At 45.2% G+C, this 23868-nt stretch overlaps 1 long non-coding RNA gene across 3 annotated transcripts in view; it reads left to right on the forward strand.

Annotated features, from left to right (window-relative positions):
- Positions 1 to 1905: 1905 nt before the first annotated feature.
- The window catches only part of LOC147112255 (uncharacterized), a 106168-nt gene continuing 84205 nt past the window's right edge, over positions 1906 to 23868 (forward strand). For all 3 annotated transcript variants that reach the window (XR_015079469.1, XR_015079468.1, XR_015079467.1), the window contains exons 1-2: positions 1906 to 2096; positions 13632 to 13764. This is a non-coding gene — a long non-coding RNA (uncharacterized LOC147112255). The remainder of the gene's footprint in view (positions 2097 to 13631; positions 13765 to 23868) is intronic.

Genomic DNA, 23868 nt, shown 5'->3' on the forward strand with positions numbered 1-23868 from the left:
TCCCAGATCAGCCTGGGCCTGAGCTGAATTAATAATGATCCTACTTCAAGCACTGGACTTCAACCGGTTTTTGAAACCGTTTCATTTCTGACAGGGTGGTATAACCCAAAACGTACAACAGAGCCTGTCTAAGATGAACCTCCATTCACATTAAAATAATATTGTGGCACCATCTCATTTTTCCCTTTATTAGTTCATGAGTTTGTTAAATATAATATTGTAGGAATGTCTAGTTCCTATCAAAAGACTGAGGTCCACTCAGGCGATCAAATAAACGAGTTTTAATGAAAACTAACAGAGTTTAATGGATAATTACAGGAGAACATCGAATATAGGTCTAGTCAGTTCAGAGGCTCCATGAGGAGTGCTTGGGCGGTCCCGTGGCTGACGTCATGACGTCATCACGTTTTTCCCGCCAGTGGGGGATCACGTGATGAACCGCGTTTGCCCGCGCTATTAAAGTGATCGCGCTCTGTACATGTAAACAGTGAAAACAAAGATACAGACTCAGGCTGTGGCTAACATCTTATTAAAGGGAATTATATACAACTGATCGGAGTCCCTTAGTGGCTCCGCCACATGATGCTGTTCTGTCCCATGATGAAAATGTTTGCAGGAGCAACTCTTGATGTTTTCCTGGTATTTGACGCTTTGTAAAGTAACACAATTGTGCAACTAAATGCAAACGTGACATTAAATCTGTCAAAGACATTATTTAAACACTTAGAGAATTGTAGAATCGTACAGCACAGAAGGAAGCCATTCGGCCCATCGTGCCTGTGCCGGCTCTTTGAAAGAGCGATCCAATTAGTCCCACTTCCCCCCCTGCTCTTTCCGCCACAGCCCTGCAAATTGTTCCTTTCAATCTAGAAGTCGAAATTGAAATGACGAAGTCAATGTGCTGACCCGGGTCTGCCATTTGTAGCTCCCAAAGGGTTAACTATAGTAAGTGGCCCTTTGGAGATCATACACGAATGCGCACAGCTTTGTTTTTCCTCGCAGGGAAAATAGTCTGTATCTTTCAAGCTGCTTCCAATGACCAAAACCAACCGTTGTATCTGTAGCCTGCAAACGGAGTTCGCAGACGACAGCAAAAGAAAATGAGAACTACTGCTTGACATGAATCAGTCATTCATGAAAGAAAGACTTATAAAATAATACTGAGCAGCCTACTGGTGGCGCTGTCCAGGGAGAGTATAAATACTCGGGCACGGGCCCAGCTTGCGCAGGACATTCTTAACAGGAACTAGTGAAGGACACAACTAGACCTCCATGTTGTAAAACAGTTGATTAAAGCTTTGTTTAACGCTTAGACCAAGTGCCTAGTAGTTTTCTTACGTCACTGCTTGTTGAACTTATTGAACTGATCTTGTTGAAGCATATAAGATTCTGAGGGGGCTCGGCAAGGTAGGTGCAGAGAGGATGTTTCCCCTCATGGAGGAATCTAGAACTAGGGGCATAGTTTCAGAATAAGGGGTCGCCCATTTAAAACAGAGATGAGGAGGAATTTCTTCTCTCAGAGGGTCGTAAATCTGTGGAATTCTCTGCCGCAGAGAGCCGTGGAGGCTGGGCCATTGAATAAATATTTAAGGTGGAGATAGACAGATTTTGGAACAATAAGGGAGTGATGGGTTATGGGGAGCGGGTGGGGAAATGGGGCTGAGCGCAAGATCGGATCAGCCACGATCTCATTGAAATGGCGGAGCAGGCTCGAGGGGCCGAATGGCCGACTCCTGCTCCTGTTTCTTATGCTGTTAGTCTTCAGCACATAACCCACAACCACTCAGAAACTGGACAGACTGCAACAGGTTAAAAAAAAAAATAGACTGGTCAGCGTGCTTGCCTGGCACTGACTACAGTGCCTGTGGCAGCTGTCAGGAAATAAATAGAAGAGACAGCCGCAGATAAAGTGTTGGATGTTTTAAAAAGGAGCAGAAGATAGACTCTGTGGCAGGAAGTTGAGGTGTCAGGCCACTGAGCGATATGCTGCTTGCACACATTGGCATTAAAGAATGGAACCACCAGATAATGAGCAAGAGGACACAGCTGTCACTGGGATGATGAAGTAACTCCAAGGAAGTCAAACTTTGTCTGTGGTAAGTTACCCCACACTTTGTTTTCTTTGTATTATGTTTTTTTTTTCCTCCTCAGTTTTTTTAGTTGGAGTTTCTCTATTCTGTTGATTTCACAATCTAGGAGCATTTTATCCTTCTACCTACATCATACGTCGCTCACAGTCTTCTCTCTTTCAGTGCGGATTTCATGAACACAACCACAAACTGCAGATGACTTAAAGTCACAGAAACCCCGTTCCAGCGGCAGGTAGAACATCACAAAGGCAGATATCGGAACATAAGAGCCTTGATACTTTACCGAACAAAGATCTATCAGTTTCGGGCGTGAACATTTCAATTGGCCCCCCAGCAACCATCGCCTTTTGGGGGGACGAGTTCCAGATTTCCACTACCCTTTGTGTGAAGAAGTGCTTCCTGATTTCACTCCTAAATAGCTTAGCTCTAATTTTAAGATTATGTCCTCTCTTGTTCTGGATTCCCCCACCAGAGGAAATAGTTTCTCTGTATCTACCCTATCGAATCCCTACCTTGAATAGATCATCCCTCAACCAGGAGGGAGCTGTTCCGTTGGGACGGGCTTCACTTGGCCAGTGCTGGGACTAGAGTCCTGGCGGATCATATAACTAGGGCTGTAGAGAGGGCTTTAAACTAACTAGTGGGGGGGAGGTTCCTAGAGAGCAAATAATAAAAATGACAACAGAGAAGGTCATAGACTTAGGTAGCAGTGGGGAAATTAAAAACCAGAGCGTGTCAGGAAGGGGCAGAAGGTATGGAGTAAAAGGTAAAGTAATAAAAAGGGCAAAAGCAGGAACTAAGTGTCACAAAACATCTTTGAAAGTTCTCTATCTGAATGCACATAGCATTCGTAACAAAATAGACGAGTTAATGGCACAAATAAATAGATATGGGTATGATCTTGTGGCCATTACAGAAACATGGCTGCAGGGTGACAATGCCTGGGAATTAAACATACCAGGTTATTTAACGATCAGGAAGGACAGGCAGGAAGGAAGGGGAGGTGGGGTGGCTATGTTAATAAAGGAAGGAATCACTGTAATACAGAGAAATGATATTGGGTCAAAAGATCAGGATAATGAAACAGTTTGGGTGGAGGTAAGGAATAATAAGGGGAAAAAAACACTAGTGGGCGTAGTCTATAGGCCTCCAAACAGTGGCAACTCTGTTGGACGGAGTATCAATCAGGAAATAGTGGAGGCTTGTAATAAGGGAACATCTATAATTATGGGGGATTTTAACTATCATATTAATTGGACAAATCAAATTGGGCAGGGCTGCCTTGAGGATGAGTTCATTGAGTGTATTAGGGATGGGTTTCTTGAGCAGTATGTAACTGAACCGACCAGGGGGCAAGCAACCTTAGATCTGGTCCTGTGTAACGAGACAGGATTAATTAAAAATGTCCTAGTAAAGGATCCCCTTGGAATGAGTGACCATAACATGGTTGAATTCCATATTCAATTACAGGGTGAGAAGGTTGGATCTCAAACAAGCGTGCTAAGCTTGAATAAAGGAGACTATGAAGGTATGAGAGCGGAATTGAGTAGAGTGGATTGGGAAAATAGATTAAAGGGTAAGACGATACATGATCAGTGGTGTACATTTAAGGAGTTATTTTACAACTTCCAAAAAATATATATTCCACTGAGAAGAAAAGGGTGTAAAAGAAAAGACAGCCATCCGTGGCTAAGTAAAGAAATTAAGGATAGTATTCGACTAAAAACAAGGACATATAAGGTAGCCAAATCTAGTGGGAGGATAGAGGACAGGGAAAACTTTAAAAGACAGCAAAAAATAACAAAAAGATTGATTAAGAAAGGGAAGATAGATTATGAAAGTAAATTAGCAAAAAATATAAAAACAGATAGTAAGAGTTTTTATAGTTATATAAAAAGAAAAAGGGTGGCTAAAGTAAATGTTGGTCCCTTAGAGGATGAGACCGGGAAATTAATGGTGGGAAATATGGAGATGGCAAAAACACTGAATGAATATTTTATATCAGTCTTTACAGTAGAAGACAGTAAGAATATCCCAACACTGGACAAACAGGGGGCTAAAGGGGGGGATGAGCTTAACACGATTAAAATCACTAAGGAAGTGGTACTCGGTAAAATAATGGGACTCAAGGCGGATAAATCACCTGGACCTGATGGCATAAGAACATAAGAACATAAGAACATAAGAAATAGGAGCAGGAGTAGGCCAATCGGCCCCTCGAGCCTGCTCCGCCATTCAATAAGATCATGGCTGATCTGATCCTAACCACCAATCCACTATCACAGAACCATCTCCTGAATCTAACAGAATTAGACACACGAAATAGGAGCAGGATCAGGCTACACGGCCCCTGGGCCCGCTCCGCTACCCACAGGGCCATGACCGATCCGAACCGAGACTCATGTCCAAATTCCTGCCTGCTCCCCGTAACCCTTAATTCCCTTTACCTGGACCTGATGGCTTACATCCTAGGGTCTTGAGGGAAGTGGCAGTAGGGATTGTGGATGCATTGGTAATAATTTTCCAATACTCCCTGGACTCGGCAAAGGTCCCGGCAGACTGGAAAACTGCTAATGTAACAGCCTTATTTAAAAAGGGCAGTAGACAGAAGGCTGGAAACTATAGACCAGTTAGCCTAACATCTGTGGTAGGTAAAATTTTGGAGTCCATTATTAAGGAGACAGTAACAGGACATTTGGATAATCATAATTTAATAGGACAAAGTCAGCATGGTTTTATGAAGGGGAAGTCATGTTTGACAAATTTGCTGGAGTTCTTTGAGGAAGTAACGTATAGGGTGGATAAAGGGGAACCAGTGGACGTAGTGTATTTAGACTTCCAAAAGGCATTTGACAAGGTGCCACACAAAAGATTATTGCTTAAGATAAAAAATCACGGGATTGGGGGTAATATTCTGGCATGGATAGAGGATTGGCTATCTAACAGAAGGCAGAGAGTTGGGATAAATGGTTCATTCTCAGACTGGCAATCAGTAACTAGTGGTGTTCCGCAGGGGTCAGTGCCGGGTCCCCAACTCTTTACAATCTATATTAACAATTTGGAGGAGGGGACCGAGTGTAACATATCAAAGTTTGCAGATGATACTAAGATGGGAGGGAAAGTAGTGAGTGAGGAGGACATAAAAAACCTGCAAGGGGACATCGACAGGCTAAGTAACTGGGCAGAGATTTGGCAGATGGAATACAATACTGGAAAGTGTGAGGTTATGCACTTTGGCAGGAAAAATCGTAGAGCAAGTTATTATCTTAATGGCAAGAAACTGGAAAGTATTGAAGTACAAAGGGATCTTGGGGTCCTGGTGCACGAAACTCAAAAGGTTAGTATGCAGGTGCAGCAAGTGATTAAGAAGGCCAATGGAATGTTGGCTTTCATTGCTAGGGGGATAGAATATAAAAATAGGGAGGTATTGCTTCAGTTGTACAAGGTATTGGTGAGACTGCACCTGGAATACTGCGTACAGTTTTGGTGTCCATACTTAAGAAAGGACATACTTGCTCTCGAGTCAGTACAAAGAAGGTTCACTCAGTTAATCCCGGGGATGAGGGGATGGACATATGAGGAGAGGTTGAGTAGATTGGGACTCTACTCATTGGAGTTCAGAAGAATGAGAGGCGATCTTATTGAAACATATAAGATTGTGAAGGGGTTGGATCGGGTGGATGCGGGGAAGATGTTCCCGATGATGGGTGAAACTAGAACTAGGGGGCATAGTCTTAGAATAAGGGGCTGCTCTTTCAAAACTGAGATGAGGAGGAACTACTTCACTCAGAGGGTGGTAGGTCCATGGAATATGCTGCCCCAAAAAGCTGTAGAAGCTACATCATTACATAAATTTAAAACAGGAATAGACAGTTTCCTAGAAGTAAAGGGAATTAAGGGTTACGGGGAGCGGGCAGGAATTTGGACATGAGTCTCGGTTCGGATCGGTCATGGCCCTGTGGGTAGCGGAGCGGGCCCAGGGGCCGTGTAGCCTGATCCTGCTCCTATTTCGTGTGTCTAATTCTGTTAGATTCAGGAGATGGTTCTGTGATAGTGGATTGGCGGTTAGGATCAGATCAGCCATGATCTTATTGAATGGCGGAGCAGGCTCGAGGGGCCGATTGGCCTACTCCTGCTCCTATTTCTTATGTTCTTATGTTCTTATGTTCTTAAGCCATCAGGTCCAGGTGATTTATCCGCCTTGAGTCCCATTATTTTACCGAGTACCACTTCCTTAGTGATTTTAATCGTGTTTAGCTCCTCCCCCCCTTTAGCCCCCTGTTTGTCCAGTGTTGGGATATTCTTACTGTCTTCTACTGTAAAGACTGATATAAAATATTCATTCAGTGTTTTTGCCATCTCCATATTTCCCACCATTAATTTCCCGGTCTCATCCTCTAAGGGACCAACATTTACTTTAGCCACCCTTTTTCTTTTTATATAACTATAAAAACTCTTACTATCTGTTTTTTATATTTTTTGCTAATTTGCTTTCATAATCTATCTTCCCTTTCTTAATCAATCTTTTTGTTATTTTTTGCTGTCTTTTAAAGTTTTCCCAGTCCTCTATCCTCCCACTAGATTTGGCTACCTTATATGTCCTTGTTTTTAGTCGAATACTATCCTTAATTTCTTTACTTAGCCACGGATGGCTGTCTTTTCTTTTACACCCTTTTCTTCTCAGTGGAATATATATTTTTTGGAAGTTGTAAAATAACTCCTTAAATGTACACCACTGATCATGTATCGTCTTACCCTTTAATCTATTTTCCCAATCCACTCTACTCAATTCCGCTCTCATACCTTCATAGTCTCCTTTATTCAAGCTTAGCACGCTTGTTTGAGATCCAACCTTCTCACCCTGTAATTGAATATGGAATTCAACCATGTTATGGTCACTCATTCCAAGGGGATCCTTTACTAGGACATTTTTAATTAATCCTGTCTCGTTACACAGGACCAGATCTAAGGTTGCTTGCCCCCTGGTCGGTTCAGTTACATACTGCTCAAGAAACCCATCCCTAATACACTCAATGAACTCATCCTCAAGGCAGCCCTGCCCAATTTGATTTGTCCAATTAATATGATAGTTAAAATCCCCCATAATTATAGATGTTCCCTTATTACAAGCCTCCACTATTTCCTGATTGATACTCCGTCCAACAGAGTTGCCACTGTTTGGAGGCCTATAGACTACGCCCACTAGTGTTTTTTTCCCCTTATTATTCCTTACCTCCACCCAAACTGTTTCATTATCCTGATCTTTTGACCCAATATCATTTCTCTGTATTACAGTGATTCCTTCCTTTATTAACATAGCCACCCCACCTCCCCTTCCTTCCTGCCTGTCCTTCCTGATCGTTAAATAACCTGGTATGTTTAATTCCCAGGCATTGTCACCCTGCAGCCATGTTTCTGTAATGGCCACAAGATCATACCCATATCTATTTATTTGTGCCATTAACTCGTCTATTTTGTTACGAATGCTATGTGCATTCAGATAGAGAACTTTCAAAGATGTTTTGTGACACTTAGTTCCTGCTTTTGCCCTTTTTATTACTTTACCTTTTACTCCATACCTTCTGCCCCTTCCTGACACGCTCTGGTTTTTAATTTCCCCACTGCTACCTAAGTCTATGACCTTCTCTGTTGTCATTTTTATTATTTGCTCTCTAGGAACCTCCCCCCCACTAGTTAGTTTAAAGCCCTCTCTACAGCCCTAGTTATATGATCCGCCAGGACTCTAGTCCCAGCACTGGCCAAGTGAAGCCCGTCCCAACGGAACAGCTCCCTCCTGCCCCAGTACTGGTGCCAGTGTCCCAGGAAGCAAAACCCATTTCTCCCACACCAGTCTTTGAGCCACGCATTTAACTCTCTACTTTTATTTGTCTTACATCCTAGGGTCTTGAGGGAAGTGGCGGTAGGGATTGTGGATGCATTGGTAATAATTTTCCAAATCTCCCTGGACTCGACAAAGGTCCCGGCAGACTGGAAAACTGCTAATGTAACACCCTTATTTCAAAAGGGCAGTAGACAGAAGGCTGGAAACTATAGATCGGTTAGCCTAACATCTGTGGTAGGTAAAATTTTGGAGTCCATTATTAAGGAGACAGTAACAGGACATTTGGATAATCATAATTTAATAGGACAAAGTCAGCATGGTTTTATGAAGGGGAAGTCATGTTTGACAAATTTGCTGGAGTTCTTTGATGAAGTAACATAGAGGGTGGATAAAGGGGAACCAGTGGACGTAGTGTATTTAGACTTCCAAAAGGCATTTGACAAGGTGCCACACAAAAGATTATTGCTCAAGATAAGAAATCACGGGATTGGGGGTAATATTCTGGCATGGATAGAGGATTGGATATCTAACAGAAGGCAGAGAATTGGGATAAATGGTTCATTCTCAGACTGGCAATCAGTAACTAGTGGTGTTCCGCTGGGGTCAGTGCTGGGTCCCCAACCCTTTACAATTTTTATTAACGATTTGGAGGAGGGGACCGAGTGTAAAATATCAAAGTTTGCAGATGATACTAAGATGGGAGGGAAAGTAGTGAGTGAGGATGGCATAAAAAACCTGCAAGGGGACATAGACAGGCTAAGTAAGTGGGCAGAGATTTGGCAGATGGAATACAATACTGGAAAGTGTGAGGTTATGCACTTTGGCAGGAAAAATCGTCGAGCAAGTTATTATCTTAATGGCAAGAAACTGGAAAGTATTGAAGTACAAAGGGATCTGGGGGTCCTGGTGCACGAAACTCAAAAGGTTAGTATGCAGGTGCAGCAAGTGATTAAGAAGGCCAATGGAATGTTGGCTTTCATTGCTAGGGGGATAGAATATAAAAATAGGGACGTATTGCTTCAGTTGTACAAGGTATTGGTGAGACCGCGCCTGGAATACTGCGTACAGTTTTGGTGTCCATACTTAAGAAAGGACATACTTGCTCTCGAGTCAGTACAAAGAAGGTTCACTCGGTTAATCCCGGGGATGAGGGGATGGACATATGAGGAGAGGTTGAGTAGATTAGGACTCTACTCATTGGAGTTCAGAAGAATGAGAGGCGATCTTATTGAAACATATAAGATTGTGAAGGGGTTGGATCGGGTGGATGCGGGGAGGATGTTCCCGATGACGGGTGAAACTAGAACTAGGGGGCATAGTCTTAGAATAAGGGGCTGCTCTTTCAAAACTGAGATGAGGAGGAACTACTTCGCTCAGAGGGTGGTAGGTCCATGGAATATGCTGCCCCAAAAAGCTGTAGAAGCTACATCATTACATAAATTTAAAACCGAAATAGACAGTTTCCTAGAAGTAAAGGGAATTAAGGGTTACGGGGAGCGGGCAGGAATTTGGACATGAGTCTAGGTTCAGATCGGTCATGGCCCTGTGAGCAGCGGAGCGGGCCATGGGGCCGTGTAGCCTGATCCTGCTCCTATTTTGTGTGTCTAATTCTGTTAGATTCAGGAGATGGTTCTGTGATAGTGGATTGGCGGTTAGGATCAGATCAGCCATGATCTTATTGAATGGCAGAGCAGGCTCGAGGGGCCGATTGGCCTACTCCTGCTCCTATTTCTTATGTTCTTATGTTCTTATGTTCTAAACTCAAGGGAATGCAAACCAAGTTTATGCAACCTGTCCGCATAAATTAACCATTTAAGAAAGAAAGAAAGAAAGACTTGCATTTCTATAGCGCCTTTCATGACCACCGGACATCTCAAAGCGCTTTACAGCCAATGAGGTACCTTTGGCGTGTAGTCACTGTTGTAAGCCCTGGTATCAACCTGGTGAATCTGCGCTGTACCCCCTCCGAGGCCAATATATCTTTCCTGAGGTTCGGTGCCCAAAAACTGAATGCAGTGACTCCAGATGGGGATAGACCAAGGCTCTTGGTTGCAAAAGGGTTTGAGTACAGGAGCAAGGATGTCTTACTACAGTTATACAGGGCCTTGGTGAGACCACACCTGGAGTACTGTGTGCAGTTTTGGTCTTCTTACCTAAGAAGGGATATACTTGCCATAGAGGGAGTGCAGCGAAGATTCACCAGACTGATTCCTGGGATGGCAGGACTGTCGTATGAGGAGAGATTGTGTCAACTAGGCCTGTATTCACTCGAGTTTAGAAGAATGAGAGGGGATCTCGTGGAAACATATAAAATTCTGACAGGGCGGGTCTAGAGCGAGGGGTCACAGTCTCAGGATACGGGATAGGACATTTAGGACTGAGATGAGGAGAAATTTCTTCACCCAGAGGGTGGTGAACCTGTGGAATTCTCTGCTACAGAAGGCTATGGAAACCAAGTCACTGAATATATTTAAGAAGGAGGTAGATAGATTTCTAGACACAAAAGGCATCAAGGGGTATGGGGAGAGAGCAGGAATATGGTATTGAGATAGAGGATCAGCTATGATCATATTGAATGGCGGAGCAGGCTCGAAGGGCCGCATGGCCGACTCCTGCTCCTATTTTTCTATGTTTTTATGTTTCTCTGTACAGTTGAAGCTGGTGCTGGCTGCCTCAGGCCAAACCAATAGGACCCACCGCCTGTTCGAGGCGCGGATACTCGATGACGATTTTCTGTCTTTTCCCAATGTGGCGGGCGGCACTCATCCAGCCGGAAATGTGCCGGTGCTTCCTGCACGCCATCTTTGGGGGCTTAGTAGGCCAGTTAGTGCCCGAAAAACACGGCCAAATTTATAGGTCAAAGTCTCCCATTATAGTAACTTTGTTTTTGCTACATGCTTCCCTGATATTTATACATCTCCCCATTATATCATTACTATCAAGAATGCTGCAGTCAACTCGTATGAGAGTCTTGCATCCTTTCCTGTTCTTTAACTCTACCCATACTGTTTCTACTGACCGAACACCCTGACTGAAATCCTTCCTTTGCTAATGCGGCAATTTCGTCTTTTTATCAATATTGCTGCTCCTTCTCCTTTCTCAGTTTCCTTGTCCTTCCTAAAGATCCTATAGCCTGGAATATTTAGCTCCCAATCATTCTCAGATTGTAGCCAGGTCTCTGAAGTGGCTACTACTTCCTACCCTTTAAGCTGAATCTGTACTTCTAACTCACTTGTTTCACTTCTTATGCTATGTGCACTCATGTACAGAACTCGTATCTGGGTAACTGTCCCCCCACCCTGCCCTGCCCAAATGTCCAGCTGTATTTTTTCTTTCTCACACTTTTTGGGCAGGATTTTCATTGCACCGTGGAGGCGAGATTGGAGGCATGTGGGAGGTTAAAATCCTGAAATCGGGGGTCCCGACACCATCCCACCCCCCAACCCGCTTCCATGCCAGTTTCAAAGGAGGCGGGTACCTGCCCCGCACTGGGACCCACCTCCCCGAGGCAGGAAGGGGATCAGTGCCAATTAACTGCCTGTTAACAGGTAGTTAACAGGCAGTTTTTAGCCCAATCCCTATTTTCATTGGTGAAATGTGGGATTCCCGACGGCTCCAAACCACGCCAAGTTAGCGAGGCGGACCGTCGAGCTGAAGGGCTTGGAGGGTTCGAGATGTCCGCTGTTCAGGTGAGTGATGGGTGCATGAGTGAAGAGGTAAGTGTGTTTGGTGTGTGTAAAGTGTTTAAAGAAGTTTTACTTACCTTTACTTACTTTTACAGCCTTCCTTCCTTCAGGTCTTGGGAGTCCCTCATCTCACCGGCACAGAAAGCAGAATGGCCGCGAGCTGTCAAAAGTTGCAGCATTCAGCTTTCTGTTCCGGGGAGATCTCTAAATCAGCCTGAGAGGAAGGAATCAACTTGGAGTACAGATTGTCAGTGTTTCAAACGCTGATATTTCATCTGTCAAAAGGTCTTGACAGATGAAATATCAATCTGTGATGTCACCTGTTGCCGGGTGGCCCTTAATTGGCCTGCTGAGCCCGCTGGGCGGGTTTAACAAGGTCAATCAAGTCAAAATCACGTGGGTTGGCCACAACTCGATGGAGGCGGGACCACAACCCCGAAAGTTGTAGTCCCGCCTCCAACCTGACTCCTCAATGAAAATCCAGCCCAGGGTGTGAATTTTCCCCTCCCCCTCCCCTAACTAGTTTAAATCTCTCCCTGCTATGTAAAGGTACCGATTCCACATATAAAACTTTCACCCTTTATGATCTCAGGAAATGTAACTTCTACAAGAAACATGACAGAAGATAACCTGTCAGTAATTCTTACACTAACTTAACCAGCATGTGTTCAGTGGAGGACTGCACATTAGGGCTAATTTGGATGTTATTAATGTCAGTTTACAAATTCCAACGTAGCTTTACCATAGTAGCAAATTCTTTTCCGCTTGTGGATTAAAAACGTTGAATTACCAATAGACTTGGGGCGAATCTAATTCATTTAATTTACACTATAAATTCAGAATACTTATATTGTAGGAGTCTACGTACTCCTAGCAAAAAATACTGAACTCTGAGAGGTTCAACAGAAAAGGTTTAATTGTTGAGGCTACATATTGAACACAAAATGGCGTCAGAGACTACACCAAGTCCGACTGCCTTTCATCAGTCCACAGCTTCGGCTGCTCCTCCCCCGCTCTGGGCTTAACTATGTTGCAGATCGAGTTTCTTAAAGGTGTGATCCTTCTTCAAGGCATGACGCCTGATTTATAGTCTACGGACCGAAAAGCGGATTGTGTCCTTTCTGTGATCGGTACGCCACAATATGGTGTATTGTACAGGAGTTCAAAATCGCACTCAACATAGACATTAGCCTATGCCAGACTGAAATGCCATGTTGGCCTTTATTGCAAGGGGGTTGGAGTATAAGAGTAAAGAAGTCTTGCTACAATTGTACCGGGCCTTGGTGGGACCACACCTGGAGCACTGGGCACAGTTTTGGTCTCCTTATCTAAGGAAGGATATACTTGCCTTGGAGGCGGTGCAACGAAGGTTCACTAGATTGATTCCTGGGATGAGAGAGCTGTCCTATGATGAGAGATTGTGTAGAATGGGCCTATACTCTCTGGAGTTTAGAAGAATGAGAGGTGATCTCATTGAAACATACAAGATTCTGAAGGGGATTGACAGGGTAGATAATGAGAGGTTGTTTCCCCCTGGCTGGAGTGTCTAGAACTAGGGGGCATTGTCTCAGGATAAGGGGTAGGCCAGTTAAGACCAAGATGAGGAGGAATTTCTTTATTCAGAGGATTGTGAATCTTTGGAATTCCCTGCCCCAGAGGGCTGTGCATGCTGAGTCTTTGAGTATATTGAAGGCTGAGATCGATAGATTTTTGGACTCTAGGGGAATCGAGGGATATGGAGATCAGGCGGGAAAGTGGAGTTGAGGTCGATGATCAGCCATGATCTTATTGAATGGCGGAGCAGGCTCGAGGGGCCGTATGGCCGACTCCTGCTCCTATTTCTTATGTTCTTATGAAATGATTCTTATGGAACAGTGCGGCTATGACAAATGTGCCAACCATGGCAGTCGTCGTCCTTGTCATTATTGGTCTTTATGAACTCTGATTATTTATCTTCAGGAAAAGTCCTCGGTTATTGACAGTGTTGTAATTATTGCGAGTTCTTTGTTCCAGAAGAAAGCACCAAGGTCATCCCTAGCCATGTCTGGATGAATAGGTTACAGTCCTTTCAAAACTCCAAAAAAGCACTTCGTTGGCTGTAAAGAGCTTTGAGACGTCTGGTGGTCGTGAAAGGTGCTATATAAATGTAAGTCTTTCTTTTTTTCTTTCTTTCTTTTAAGGGAGGAAGAGGATAGAAAGGTGGTATAGGAGGACGAATATAAGAGTTTCAGGCAAGAGCTGCCGTCCTCAAAGGATCTGGAGGCTGCTCAGAAAATGGGGATTTTTTTTTGTTCTTTCATTTTTATTTTTGTGGGGTCAGGAGTGCCCACAAAACACCTCAGGTCCATTGTTGGCCGGGTAAGGAACAACCTCCAGGATTGCCTCAGCCCTCCCTTACCCCCTCCGCCCAACACCCAGCTCCCCCACTCCCCCCGTCCAACCCCCAACCCCCGCCCAAACTCCGCCCCCAACCCTGCCCAACCCCCAACCGCTGCACAAACCCCCGCCCCCCCACTCCCCAACCCAGCCCCCCGCCCCCGTGCAATCCCCGCCCCCCATTCCCCTCCACCATTAAACCCCCAATCCCCGCCCAACCCCCAACCCCCGCCCAACCCCAGCCCCCCACTCCACCCCGCCCTGTTCCCCCACCCCCCCGCCCCCCACTCCCCCTGCCCAACCCCCAACCGCCACCCCCCCACTCCCGAAGCCAACGCCCCCCCCCGCACCCCCACTCCCCTCCGCCCAAACCCCACCCCCCCCGCCCCCCCATTCCCCTCCCACCCCCCCACTCCACTCCCCCCCACTCCGCTCCGCACCACCCCCCCCCCGCCCCCGCCCAATCCCCAGCTCCGACTGGTGAGCTGCCACAGCGAACAGTTCGGCACTCAGAGCTCGTTGGCGATGTGTAAATGAGGCCCAGGCCTCAAAGTGGCGCCTGTCAATAACAACAGGTGTGTTCCACCCACCGGCTGTCCATTGTGTACCTCAAATTAAAATCGGCCTTTACAGCTATGACAGGTGTCCAAGAGAAGGGCCAATTCAAATGCAAGCACAGAATCATAGAACCATAGAATTGTTACAGCACAGTAGGAGACCATTCGGCCCATCGAGCCCGTGCCTGTTCTCTGCAAGAGCAACTCAGCTAGTCCATTTCCCCTGCCCTTTCCCCAGAGCCCTGCAATTATTTTTCCTTCAGGTACTTATCCAACTGCAGGAAACTTTCGTTTAACCGGAGGTTAAATGTCCGGAAAGCTCTATCTACCGGCAAAATTCAGGAGCCGTTTCCAAAAAGTTTTTTTACTTCTCATTGCTTTTTTTTTCCAGTCAGGCTCTGCAAGCTCTAGCTGAAGCTGTTGCTTAGCTACAGAGACGTTTTTAAGCTGCGGCCGACTGTTTTGAAGCTGTTGGGTTTGTTGATTCTCACGGAGCTCAAAAGCTCCGTATGTTTTAACATTAGCGCTGGTTTCTACGGCAGTTTTGATGGTACGGCACCAGCTCGGTCCCGTCAGTGCCGGATACCAGAAAGTTTTCTGTACCTTTTGAAAGCCGTGATTGAATCTGCCTCCGCCTCCCTTTCAGGCAGTGAATTCCAGATCCTAACCACTCGCTGCGTAAAAATGTTTTTCCTCATGTTGTCTTTCGATCTTCTACCAATCACTTTAAATCTGTGTCCTCTGGTTCTCGACCCTTCCGCCAATGGGAACAGTTTCTCTCTATCTACTCTGTCCAGACCCCTCATGATATTGAACACCTCTATCAAATCTCCTCTCAACCTTCTCTGCCCTAAGGAGAACAACCCCAGCTTCTCCAGTCTATCCACGTAACTAAAGTCCCTTATCCTTGGAACCATTCTTGTGAATCTTTTCTGCACCCTCTCTAAGGCCTTCACATCCTTCCTAATGTGCGGTGCCCAGAATTGGACACAATACTCCAGTTGAGGCCGAACTAGTGTTTTATGAAAGTTCATCATAACTTCCATGCTTTTGTACTCTATACCTCTATTTATGAAGCCCAGGATCCCATAAGCTTTTTTAACCGCTTTCTCAACCTGCCCTGCCACCTTCAACGATTTGTGCACATATACCCCCAGGTCTCTCTGTTCATGCACACCCTTTAGGATTGTACCCTTTAGTTTATATTGCCTCTCCACATTCTTTCTACCAAAATGTATCATTTCACACTTTTCTGCGTTAAATTTCATCTGCCACGTGCCTGCCCATTCCACCAGCCTATCTATGTCCTTTTGAAGTCTATCACTATCCTCCTCGCTGTTGACTATACTTCCAAGTTTTGTGTCATCTGCAAACTTTGAAATTGTGCCCTGTACACCCACATCCAAGTCATTAATATAATCAAGAAAAGCAGTTGTCCTAGAACCGACCCCGGGGGAACACCACTGTGTACATTCCTCCAATCCGAAAAACAGCCATTCACCACCACTCTCTGTATCCTATCACTTGGCCAATTTCGTATCCATGCTGCCACTGTCCCTTTTATTCCACGGGCTTCAACTTTGCTGGCAAGCCTATTATGTGGCACTTTATCAAATGCCTTTTGGAAGTCCATGTACACATCAACCTCATTGCCTTCATCAACCCTCTGTTACCTCATCAAAAAGTTTAATCAAGTTAGTTAAACATGATTTGCCTTTAACAAATCCATGCTGGCTGCCCTTAATTAATTCGCACTTGTCCAAGAGACTGTTAATTTTGTCCCGGATTATCATTTCTAAAAGCTTCCCCACTACCGAGGTTAAACTGACTGGCCTGTAGTTGCTGGGTTTATCTTTACACCCTTTTTTGAACAAGGGTGTAACATTTGCAATAACAACAGAAAATGCTGGAAAAACTCAGCAGGTCAGGCAACATCCGTGGAGAGAAATTTGAGTTGACGTTTCGGGTTTGACCCTTCTTCATTTTCTGTTGTTATTTCGGATTTCCAACATCTGCAGTATTTTGCTATTGTAACATTTGCAATTCTCCAGACTTCTGGCACCACTCCTGTATCCAAGAAGGATTGGAAAATTATGGCCAGTGCCTCCACAATTTCCATCTTTACTTCCCTCAGCATCCTAGGATGCATCCCATCCGGTCCTGGTGACTTATCTACTTTAAGTAGAGCCAGTCTTTCTAGTACCTCCTCTTTATCAATTTTTAGCCCATCCAGTATCTCCTCTACCTCCTCCTTCACTACGCCTATGGCAGCATCCTCTTCCTTATTAAAGACAGATGCAAAGTACTCATTTAGTACCTCAGCCATGCCCTCTGCCTCCATGCGTAGGTCTTCTTTTTGGCCCCTAATCAGCCCCACCCCTTCTCTTACTACCCGTTTACTATTTATATGCTTATAGAAGACTTTTGGATTCCCTTTTATGTTAGCTGCCAGTCTATTCTCATACCCTCTCTTTGCCCCTCTTAATTCCTTTTTCACTTCCCTCTGAACTTTCAATATTCAGCCTGGTTCTCACTTGTATTCTCAACCTGACATCTGTCATAAGCCCCTTTTTCTGCTTCATCTCACTCCCTACCTCTTTTGTCACCCAGGGAGCTCTGGCTTTTGTTGCCCCACCTTTCCACCTTGTGGGAATCTACCTCAACTGTACCCAAACCATTTCCTCTTGATAGGCAGCCCATTGTTCGATTACGTGTCATCTGCCAGTTTTCTTAAAGGGACCATGCACAATTTTTTTTGACAGCTCATTTCTCAGACTTTGACAGCATTGAGGTGCTGCAAACACTGACAATCACTGTACAAAGGTGAGCTCTTGCACCCAGGCTCTCCAATGACTCCCTCCATAGGCTAGAACAGATGGCAGCTGCAGGTGAGGCTACAGAAGCGATCTGTCACTGGTGAAAGAGGTTCTCCCAATGAGGTGGGAATAGACAGCCAATTCAAAACTTGTTACCTACAGAAAAGTGTGAATGCATTAAAAATGATTTTCCCAACATTTTCTTACCTCTGAAACTCACCAGTGCACCATTGGATCCTTCACACCACTTCTGCAGCTGTCATCAATGAAGAAACATTACAGCAGACTCACAACATGCCACACTTACCTGGCGTGGTGTTTGGACGTCAGGGAACCCGAGGCAGAAGTGGCAAAATTGAAAAAGAGCCTGTTGACAACTATCAAGTAGCTGTTAACAGGCAGGTAAGTGGCTATAATCCTTTTCCCGCCGCTAGGAGTCGGGTCCCTGCGCAAATCGGGGACCCGACACTTGGGAAGATTAATTGGAGGCGGGTTGACAGCGGGTTTCCTACCCGCTGTCAATCTTTGCGATTTTGACAACGGTCACACCTCTAATTTCGAACTCTGAGTACCAGCAAATTTTCGGGCAGTCATAACGGCACAGAAGGAGGCCATTTGGCCCATCGAGTCCGTGCCAGCTCTCTGTAGAGCAATCCAGTCAGTCCCACTCCCCCGCTCTATCCCCGTAGCCCTGCAAGTTTATTTCCCTCAAGTGCCTATCCAGTCTCCCCTTGAAAACATCGAGTGTCTCTGCTTCCACCACTTCCGTCGGCAGCGAGTTCCAGGTCCTCACCACTCGCTGCGTAAAAAAGTGTTACCTCACATCCCCCCCTGTATCTCTTGCCCTTTTCGTTGACAAGCAGTCGTAACCTATTACACATTGCGGAAATCCCCCTCCCTCCCCGCCCGGTATCTGATTAATAAGGAAAGTACTTTGTGGTTGTCAGCTCTTCATGGTAGTATTGATTTTTTACTTATTTTACAAAAAAAAAACCTGTATTAATTCTAATAGGTTGAGGTGACATCTCGGTGCTCAAAGACGAGATATGTGCATATCCTGCTGGCACACAGGATGTGGGCATGACTTCAGCTGGTTTTTTTTGGCTAAGCCTGTTGCATCTTCCGGGAACTGCGTCCACACGGGGAGAAGGCAGTGGGAGGGTGTGCCATCCTGTCTGGATTATGTGGGATGACGTCGGCAGCAGATGCTCCTGCACATGTAATTCGAAACAAGGCAGCGCTTGGTGTCAGCTGAATGCAGATTGTCGATGTCAGGCCGTTGCTGAAACATGCCATTCAAGCCGTCGTTTCTGGAGCAGCACTGCCTTTTGTGCAGGTGTAAATAGGCCGTGTTTCAAACGGGAACAGAAAAATCCAAGCAGTACAATTTGCTCTCTTACATAAACTCAATCTTTGGAAATAAAGAAGGCACACGATTTTTTTTTAAATTGTGGTACAGTTTTAGAATAAGCAGCTGGACATTTTTATTTTCCAGAAGTGCGTTTTAGAATTTTAAAGAAAAACTTTGTTGCTTTTTTTTTCCCCATTGATGGTCTTCACCTTTTTTGAGCCTTTGTAACTCTGCAGGGAATATTTAGAGTTTAGAACTGTCCACAAATTGTCCTATCAGCTGCTGTCCAAACGTCTGCGAGGAACGTGCATGTTCTGTAACCAAGAGATGTGGGCACTGACGTAAGAAAACTACTAGGCACTTGGTCTAAGCGTTAAACAAAGCTTTAATCAACTGTTTTACAACATGGAGGTCTAGTTGTGTCCTTCACTAGTTCCTGTTAAGAATGTCCTGCGCAAGCTGGGCCCGTGCCCGAGTATTTATACTCTCCCAGGTCAGCGCCACCCGCAGGCCGCTCAGTATTATTTCATAAGTCTTTCTTCCATGAATGACTGATTCATGTCAGGCACTTTATGAGACATCTACCTCTGCAATTTGTACTCCCCTTTTGGCAGATTTCTGCTGCTGGGGTACGTTCTTAATTTCTTTGTTTCTGTTTTGCCCCTATTGACCCTTTGGTAGTTCAGTCATCTTTTTTAACAAGCTTTGAGCGCAACAAGACAACTTGCGTCCCATTCTGACCTGTTCTGCCTTTCCCCTGGTAGCTGGGATTGACGTAAGCAGCCCACAACTGCACTGTTTTTGCATCACTGTGCTGTGATTCATGTTGAATAACTTTTTGCAAACATCCTGCGGCGCTTTGAAAACGATGAATTTGTGTCTTTATGTCGCCCGTCTGCAGCACTAGTGCAAATGGCAAACACAGTCAACTCCTTAATAAAAATAGACAATGCTGGAAATACTCAGCAGGTCAGGCGGCATCTGTGGAGAGAGAGAAACGGAGTTAACGTTTCAGGTCGATGACCCTTCGTCAGAACCGGAAAAAGTTGGAGATGGAACAGGTTTTTAAGCAAGTGCAGGGGCCGGGAGAGGGGGGAGGGGAGGAAAGAACAAAAGGGAAGGTCTGTGATAGGGTGGAAGGCAGGAGAGATTAAGAGACAAAAGGGATGATGGTGCAAGGCAAAAGAAGATGGTAATGGGACAAGTTAAGAAACAAAGGATGGCTCTAGATGAGGTGTAGAGTTCTGACGAAGGGTCATCGACCTGAAACGTTAACTCTGTTTCTCTCTCCACAGATGCTGCCCGACGTGCTTGAGTATTTCCAGCATTTTCTGTTTTTTATTTTAGATTTCCAGCATCAGCAGTATTTTGCTTTTGTATTACAGTCAACTCCTTGTTGGATGAAAGTTATCAACAGTTTTTTTTTTAAGTGTTCTTGTCAGGAACCAACATTGCACTGACTAATTATGGTATGTAGAGAGGATATGATGTGAACCAATAAAGAGATTCAGATGATACCACACAGAAGAGTTTGAGTGGTTTGCACTTGCCATTTGAATCTTGAGATTGAATTATAAAAGTAAAAGGAGAGGTATTCCTTAATTTGTTGTGTTGACTAATAGTGTAATATGAACATTTCTGTTAAAGCAATATTCTAATTAACATCTGCTTTAACATCTCAAAATGTATTTTCAGCACCGACTATTAAGTTTGGATTACAGGCGCTCCAGACCCAGCCTAACAACAACAACTAGCATTTATATAGCGTCTTTAACATAGTAAAACAGGAGCGTTATCGGACAAAATTTGACGCTGGGCCGCCTAAAGTGATACAGGAAACTCTCGATTTACCGGCACCCAAACAACCGGATATCTCGGTTAACCGGCAAAATTCAGGAGTAGGTTCAGTTAAGTTTTTCTTCATATTAGTGGTTCTTGATTCTTGGCTGTGTAATCGGGTGTTCCTGCACTTGTTGCTAAGCAACAGGGATGCTTGGTTTGTGGTCGGGCTTCTTGCACTTGTTGCTAAACAACAGGGAAGCCTGGATTTGTTGCTGTGTACGGAGCTCTCCTACCTTTTACTATACCTCTCTGTAATCCGGACTTTTTGATAAACCGGCACCACGCCGGTCCCGTCGGTGCCGGATAAAAAAGAGTTTCCTGTACTAGGGCAGGTGACCAAAAGCTTAGTCAAAGAGGTAGGTTTTAAGGCGCGTCTCAAAGGCGGAGAGAGAGGTAGAGAGACGGAGAGGTTTAGGCAGGGAATTCAAGAGCTTAGGGCCCAGGCAGCCGAAGGCACGGCCACCAGTGGCGGAGCATTAGAAATCGGGGAAGGAGAAAATGGCACAATTGGAGAATCGCAAATTGGAGATCTCAAAGGGTTGTAGGGCTGGTGGAGGTTACACAGATAAGGTGGGGGGGCAAGGCCATGGAGGGATTTGAAAATTAGGATGAGAATTCTAAGTTCGAGTCAAATACACTTAAAAATAATGAGGCCCATCTCCGACAGAGCAGGTACCCCAAGAATTTCAGGACTTCTGTCCAGCCTAGGTCCCGCTAGGTGGTGGAGGCTCGACAACTAAATTAACTGACAGCAGGAATAGAAACATAGAAACATAGAAGATAGGAGCAGGAGTAGGCCATTCGGCCCCTCGAGCCTGCTCCGCCATTCAATGCGATCATGGCTGATTATCCAAATTCAGTACCCTGTCCCTGCTTTCTCCCCATACCCCTTGATCCCTTTAGCCATAAGAAATATATCCAACTCCTTCTTGAATATATTTAATGTATTGGTCTCTACTGCCTTCTGTGGTAGAGAATTCCACAGGTTCATCACTCTCTGGGTGAAGAAATTCCTCCTCATTTCTGTCCTAAATGGCCTACCCTTTATTCTTAGACTGTGACCCCTGGTTCTGGACTCCCCGACCATCAGGAACATCCTTCCTGCATCTAGTCTGTCTAGTCCTGTTAGAATTTTATAAGTTTCAATGAGATCCCCTCTCATTCTTCTAAACTCCAGCGAGTACAAGCCCAATCGACCCAATATCTCCTCATACGTCATTCCTGCCATCCCAGGTATCAGCCTGGTGAATCTTTGCTGCACTCTCTCCATGGCAAGAACATCCTTCCTCAGATAAGGCGACCAAAACTGCACACAATACTCAAGATGTGGTCTCACAAAGGCCCTGTACAACTGCAGCAAGACATCCTTGTTCCTGTACTCAAACCCTCTCGCTACGAAGGCCAACATACCATTTGCCTTCTTAACCGCCTGCTGCACCTGCATGCTTACCTTCAGCGACTGGTGCACAAGGACATTTTAAACTTGTGCTTGCAGTAAAGGTAAGCGGTCACATCCAACCTAAATTAGTCAAAATGGGCTGGATATTTTTTTTTAAAAATTAAATGACTAAGGTCTCCAACTCCAATCGGATCACAGAGCTGGACGTTCTGCCCCACTAAGCGCGAGCCTCGAAGCACTTCCAGAGGGATCTCTGTTTATATTTACAGTTCAGGGCATTGTCGAGGGTTGCTCCCTCTGGCTGGAGATTGGGAGTGGTGGCAATTCGCCCAGTCTACATCAAATGCCCACAGGAGAATTGAGCCCTTTGAGCGCACATGGAGTGGCTTTTTGCAGCTTAGTGTTAATGGAGCTAAGCCCACCAGGCACATGAAGGTGTGCTCTACCCTTCGGAGCAATGAGTACAATGGAGCCTGATTTACAACCTCAAATACCATTAAAGCGCATTAGTCATTTTAAAATTGGTAGTATCTATGCTATGATATGACAGTTATCAGATTAGACTTTCTAGCATTTGCAGTGTCTGTACTTTCATTACTGTTGTGGTGTTCCATTGATGATGCAGTCAATGGATGGTGTGATGTATTCACTATCACGTGTATAGATTACATTGAACTAAGTTCCTCTGAACCGTAACTATAACTTCTAGAACACAGTAGCGATGTTCAAACTAAAAGACTGGTGTGGTGAGTTTGACTCCTTTGGCCCCAATGCAATGTATGCCTGTGTGATGCATGTTAGGACGAACTCCTGGCTGTAGTGGGACCCACAAAGACTGTTCAATAATGGCAGTGGTGATCTGGTCTGATATGGATGAGGAAATGGCTCTTTGAATTGGGACAGGAAGAGAGTTGCTCTGTGAACTGGGGGCTGCTGGAGAAGGAGAGTCTACCCTCAACAGTGGGGGGGGGGTTGGAGGGAAGAGTGTTTCCATGAACTGGGGGATCAGAAGGGAATGGTGACTCTTGTGAACTCTGGAGTTAAAAGAAAAAAGAGAGTACCTCCAGGAACTCGGAGAGTTGAAGGGAAGGAACGTCTCAGTGAACTGGGGGAGAGCTGGAGGGTAAGAGTGTATCTGAATTGGGGAGTTCACAGAATCACAGAATCACAGAAACCCCACAGTGCAGATAGAGGCCATTTCGGCCTATCGAGCCTGCACCGACACATATCCCACCCGATCCCCGTAACCCCTACACCAACACATATCCCACCCTATCCCCATAACCCCACGTATTTAATCCCCCCTAACACTAAGGGTCAATTTTTATCATAGCCAATCATCCTAACCCGCACATCTTTGGGGTATATTGTCACAGTTGAGGGGTATATTGTCACTGTGAACTGGGTAACTGAAAGGGGATGGTACCTTTCTGAACTGAGAGTGAGGCAAAGGGCAGAAAGTACATCTATGAACCTCAGAGGAGTTGGAAGGGGAGAATGTAGGCGAATTGGGGGTAGGGTTGGAAGGAGAGACTCTCGGGGCTGAATTTTGCCGGTGCTCAGATGGTAGGTTCGGAGGCGGGTCAGCTGTCAAAATAGCAAAGATTGACAGCGGGTAGGGAACCTGCTGTCAACATAAGAAATAGGAGCAGGAGTCGGCCATTTAGCCCCTCGAGCCCGCTCGGCCATTCAATAAGACCATGGCTGATCTTCTACCTCATCTCCACTTTCCTGCACTATCCCCATATCCCTTGATTCCCTTAATATTCAAAAATCTATCGATCTCTTCTTGAATATACTCAACGACTGAGCCTCCACAGTCCTCTGGGGTAGAGAATTCCAAAGATTCACCACCCTCTGAGTGAAGAAATTTCTCCTCATCTCAGTCCTAAATGGCTGACCCCTTATT

Source organism: Somniosus microcephalus, chromosome 9 (genome assembly GCF_052327205.1).
Source record: "Somniosus microcephalus isolate GS21.2 chromosome 9, FLI_Smic_1.0, whole genome shotgun sequence".
In the NCBI taxonomy this organism is placed as follows: domain Eukaryota; kingdom Metazoa; phylum Chordata; class Chondrichthyes; order Squaliformes; family Somniosidae; genus Somniosus; species Somniosus microcephalus.